Below are 6000 nucleotides of genomic sequence, written 5' to 3' on the forward strand. Positions count from 1 at the left end.
TTATGCCAGTCTTTTGTTGTTGACACATACTAAAGGATGTGGTGCCATTATCCAGGTCTACATCTGGGCACACATGAATGAAGTCACTGATTAAGGACCCAGGCCTGGCCGGCTCTCACCCTTACAGTCAGTACACTGCACTCCCAATACACACTGTGAAGCAGCAGCGCGGTGCCAGATTATACATTAATAAGGGAAGCTGGAACATTATCACTTTTAGCATTGCATAAACACTATTCACTCGCACACAAAACCTGATATCAGTAATCCGTGCAGTGCTTATCCTATCTGCTATATGTAAAAGGGCATTATTTTTTGCATCTTATGCCATGTGTGTGACATGAGGATGATTTGCCTGGGGGTGATATTTTTATATGTCAGCAGGTTTTTATAGGCAGAGAAGTTTCAAATGAAAAGCAAGGTATTTAAATTGTGTTGATTGCATGAAGTCATTTCCTGCTCTTCCATTAGATTAAATCAGTAAGTGTATTCCAAATGTCAGAAGAGGTATGCATCGTATTAATGTACACAAATATATGCAATGAAAGACAGTTTTATGAATGGTTCAAGATAGATTTTAGTCACAAAACACATACTATAAGATTGCAATGGGATCCATGTGCATACCTACATAACAACAACCCACGCAGCACCCATTACAAACTACACTTTATTGGATCAGCCACTTTCTAAATGCAACAGATTCTTATTTTAAAATAAAGTAAAATAAAATAACATCTTTCTGTCCTATAAAGTGATAACCAGTAACTGTTAGCATTAACAGATGAAAGGGAACATTTGTAAGTGAATGTTACTCAGAGAAAATAATTGGGATCGTCCTCCCAAAATTCCTCAGCAAATCACACTCTGAGTTTGACTACTTAGTACTTATAAAAGATTATCCACAGCTGTGCTTTCCTCTCACATTCATTAAGCAAGGCTGTTGTGTAAATAGTGGTATTAGACAAGTAGGCCACTATGTTGGAAAACCAAACAAAACAAAAACATTTATCAAAGTAGTTTAAATTTGCCTGAGAAAAATATAGAAGGAAAATAGTTCAAGCTGAACTTCCATGTGTTTTTAGAGTAAATGTTTCAAACAATTAAACTGGCTTCGCGAAGGAGGATTCTGTTTTTTTACATTACCAATCACAATGGAATCTATTTTCTTTAACACAACACAGCCATGATGGATTTTGGCACGGTATTCTAAACTTGTGGTACAGATTACAAAACAACATTGCAGCGAACCTGAACACTTAAATCGGATGACAATAAGATATACAGAAGGAGTTTGAGGTTTTCTTCATGTGGAAATCTAATTGTATTTTCTGCTCCACCCTCCTGTTAGCTCAAGGTTTCATGAAGTCATGGTTTGGGTGAAGTTAAGCCAGGATAGTGCATGCAGACCGAATCAAAGACGCGGAGAGCTACTCTATTCCAAGTCAAGGAAAACAAGGTCAATAACATCTCATAGCACTCTCTCTTGTTTTGGAGTCAGACTAAACTCAGCAGTTTGCCAGCTTGTCGATGGTATGGTCATCTCCTGTCCATTTAATCGAGTGTTTGAATACATTTGAAGGCCATGATATGCATGTTTCAACTGAAAAATTGAAACATCTGTTTGGATGCAACAAAAGATAAAGTAGAGAAATATGTTGCCTGTAGAAAATCATAATGGACAAATGGATACTTTTGCACAGCCTTTTTGAGTTTCCTGTACATTAAAGGATTTGTTCTTCCTTCTTCCTGTGAAGTGGTACAGTTAGGAGGTCATGAGGACTGTTCACTATTCGTTGTACTTTTAACAAATTGCTAAGCCCAAATTGGACCCAAATTGTCTGGGATGTATCCTAAAGAATCAGATTCCCAGGCCTTTGAGAAGTCAGTGAGAATGTATACATGACAAGGCTGTGTATATTAGAGACAAAATTGTAGAATAAATAAAACAAGCCATCAAACAACAAACTGCCTTAATATCGATACTGCTGGTAAATGCCGGTGTTGTCGAACTCTGTCCTACCTGATTAAATAAGGCTGTTTAGTAGCCTGCAAGCTATGAAAACTATTCATAATACTGCCTTGGCACTTGCTCCTTTTAAAGGTTCAGATTAAAATAACTTATGATCAAAAGCCAGACCCACCACCTCCTTTTTCCTTTGTAAACATGCCTAATCTGCAACCCAGCTGTGTCTTGTAAAGGGTGAGATATTATTACTCACTGGAGTGCAGCTTTGCTTATTGTTTTTTGCGAAATAAACTACTAATCATGTCTCTCTTTGTATTCCACTCTCTGTCCCATAGTTTTTATTTTATTTTATTATTTGTTGACTAAGCAGGACAGGCTACCATTTTTTACAATTTGATCATAAAAAATCTCGGAACACAAAAAAAGCAGGCCGGAAAACTTCAACAAGGGAACTGCTCATATAGTCAACTTTCTAGAAATGAATCCTGTTTTTCAAGGGAAGTGACTAAACATATTTTAGAGACACTACAATTATTTTGCCACAAATTTAGTGTACTGTGTTGCATAAAGATTATGATTTGCCGGCATAGCAGTTCTTTAAAACACTGAGTGACATATGTGAGAAACTCAGTCTGACATTTTACCTGAATTGCAATGTTACCTTTCCCTGTTTGTTTTGGGTTGTAGGAATATCCTTTTTCTAAGTGGTCATTATGATGTCACCCAGCACTATACTAATTTAGAGTACGCGCATCAGACCGGAGTCTACACATGTTCTGTTATCAGTCGGCTTAGTGTAAACACAGCATTAGAACACACTTCTATTAAAGCTTGCACGCATTATATGATGTATAAATGGACAAATACACTTCATATTGTAGCTATAAAGAAAACAGTTGTGCCTCACAATGAGTATTACTAACTTAAATATTATGAGCAAGCAATTGACAAGCTGAGGGGCTTGCTGTATTCTGACACTTCAAAACTGAGGAATACCATCCATGGAGAGGATTGATCCAATTTAGACAGCAATTAAATGCTATGGAACAAAATTGGTGCAGTATTGTATACACCTATGGTCAAAGTTGATCAAAAACATTTCTGCAATTCTTTAATCTTGTAAAAATAGTAAGCTCTCCAAATATGTTCAATGCCTCTTCAGTGTAAATAACAGCAAGACAAACATACCTCTTAGTTAGATAGTAGGTGTCAGGTCACAGCATGATTTAGGCAAAGACAGACTTAGTTGAGTGACAAACTCCAGAGCCAACACACTTATCATTGACTTTGTCACTGTTTGAATGCAATTTGTTTTGAAATCCTTGAGTGTGACTATCTTAGCATAGATGTATATCGTAAACTCTGTAACAGGAAAGAACATTGTAACATCTTGAAATAAGTTAATTAATTTTGCTTTGGGGCTTTTTTGCATGCCCTGGTCCTGGTGGCCTTGATTAAAGGGACAGATGGATTTCAAAATATATTTTAGCCAAAACCCTGGAGCACCCCCATCAATAATCGCATGAGGTGCTAGGATTCAGCTCCATCCTTTGTGGGAAAGAGACCAGAAATATCAAGAAAGAAAACACTGATACAAAACAGAGAGCATGCCACTAAAGTCTCGAAGTTGTGCTCAGTTGTCCAGATTCTCTAAAAGGATCCAGATGCACAGGATTTAAATGTGCTCTGAGTTTATAACTCCCAATATAAAACGTTTATGAACTGATTTATTTAAATTTTAGCATTTGAATGTTATACTTGGTGATTTCCATTAGCTTTGTTCGTAGTAGTGAAGTGAACATTTACATGAATGGAGATTTTAAAACCAAACTAAATAAAAACAAACAAATTAATTTTACGGACACCTGTTAGTTTTTAACATCCACCCTTCTTTATTAAAGTGTTTTTTGCACTCATCTCAGATAAAAAAACATAATATTGATCCTTACTTAATGCGGATTCTGAAGAGATGAAGATAACACAGACCAGCCCACTGCCAGTCCATCGGCTTATTTGTTTCAGTGATTCTGGACACATCCCTTGTTGATAGCACCAGTCCTGTCATAAAGTAAAAAGCCCCTGCCAGCTCACTCCATCTCCTCCAGCCCCACGGCACTCTGCTACTGGGAGATCTGGACCACACTTGGAGAAAAATAGCTGCTTTTGTGGCTATAAAAATTGTTCTAACACAAAATCATATTGTGGTGGTGGTTCAAAACAAATAACTTAACTACCTAAAGTAGGCTATAACGTTGAGGTAACATCTACATTCATAAAAATAAGAAAGTAAGGACCAAAATAAACCAAGAATGTGGAGCAGATCCTGTGAATCCAGACACAACTGAAACATACTATTTGTTTTCCCTTTTATGTAAGGATGCCAGTCAAAAGCTCTCAATTGGCTAACTGACTGTCCAATACTGGAACACAGTACATACAAGAGGTCAACTCAATTTTCAAGGCAGAGCACCCTCAGTTACACTACATTTATTGAACCGGATTTACACTACACATTATTGTTGTACAAGAAATAATGATCCAAAATATCTTTAAAAAACTAAGATGCAATGCTGGTGTCTTCCTTAAATATGAAGAAATCCAAAATTATGATTAGAAATGAAAAAGATGACACTTAATCAATTTTGGAATGCAATGCATGAAACACAGACACTTTCTGGTTTAAATGCAACTGAATCTAGAAAACGTCCCACATAGCAATGCAATTATGTTAACTTTTTGTATATTGTGTTATGTTCTTGCATACCTACACAGCAGCCACAATATAAAAGACCACTCAGAATTATTATTTCAACTCAGAGAGACTTATGTTTTCCCCACTCATCTCCTGAAGTTTTTGTAGCCACTTCAAAAACTTCACGATTAGTTCACAATTAAGGCTTTTCTTTAAACAAAAGGTGCCAAATCTGAACCTGGGACAACCACAGGCCATAGGGGGGAATAGTTTACTGATACCAGATCACTTTCAGGAACCCAATTATTATAAATATACTGTGCACACAGGCAGCGATTTGCAGGAAGAATATAGAGAGGAGTGTTGCAGGATTTGGATGAATCAGTGTTCTAAATAATCCTTAGCTTAATAATTAATACAATAACTCTTGTTTGAGTGGTTCCCAGGGAGCTATCAAAAGCTTGTTTACCCACAACAGCATCAGGGTGTCTGCAGTGTGAGGAATCCCTTCATTAAAAAGAATGGAATAAATCAGCAGTACAATATTCACTTGGCCCAATCCCAACCGGGAGCACCAGGCTGCTATTTCTATCCACACACTGCTAGAGACTGTTGTCCTTAAACAAGGCCTTTTTTTGAATGCAGGCACACTACAGGAAATCTTAGAGGTTTACCCACACCGTCACAGTTCTTTCGAAGTCCTTTACAGTGAGACACATAGCACATGGCTACAACACAGCATCTACACACATTTCTTCATCTCGCACATTTTCCAGTACAGTGAAAAAAGGAAAAGCTTACCTCAGATGCAAACTGAGGAGACATTGTTCTCTCTTAGAAAAATATATATATATATATATATAGAGAGAGAGAGAGAGAGAGAGAGATTGACAACCTTATCTGGTGTGCATCCTCTAAATCCCAAGTCTGTCTCTCCCCGTGCAGCTCATACTTTGTACTCTGTATGAGCGCTCTGTTATTTTATCCAATAGGGCTGCCAAAGAAGGGGAGGTCCTGGATAAGGTAAATTTCAATCTTCACTTCAACAAATCTCTCTCTCTCTCTCTCTTTGAATGCTGCTTTCTTTCTTTCTCTCTCTCTCTTTTTTACAGTATCCTCTAGCAAATATGCAGGATAGTGTTCTAATGCACAGAGAGCCTTCACATGCTCATTTAATTTTCACACAATCGTTACCCCTTTCCTTAATTACATCTGGGCTCACAGTGGAAGTAACGGTGGAAAATTCCAGAGGAATAAGATAACTTGCTCCTGAGCTCCCTCTCTAAATTAAAGGCATGTGTGGAATTTCATGCCAGATACTGACAGGGAAAGGGGGCGG

The 6000-nt window shown here is 37.5% G+C and overlaps 1 protein-coding gene across 1 annotated transcript in view; it reads right to left on the minus strand.

The window, feature by feature from the left end:
- jcada (junctional cadherin 5 associated a) overlaps window positions 1-5615 on the minus strand; it is a 47258-nt gene extending 41643 nt beyond the window's left edge. The window contains exon 1 of the mRNA XM_066717798.1: window positions 5463-5615. The gene's annotated coding sequence lies outside the window, so the exon portion shown is untranslated. The remainder of the gene's footprint in view (window positions 1-5462) is intronic.
- Between the last annotated feature and the right edge of the window lie 385 nt (window positions 5616-6000).

Source organism: Amia ocellicauda, chromosome 2 (assembly GCF_036373705.1).
Source record: "Amia ocellicauda isolate fAmiCal2 chromosome 2, fAmiCal2.hap1, whole genome shotgun sequence".
NCBI classification, from domain to species: domain Eukaryota; kingdom Metazoa; phylum Chordata; class Actinopteri; order Amiiformes; family Amiidae; genus Amia; species Amia ocellicauda.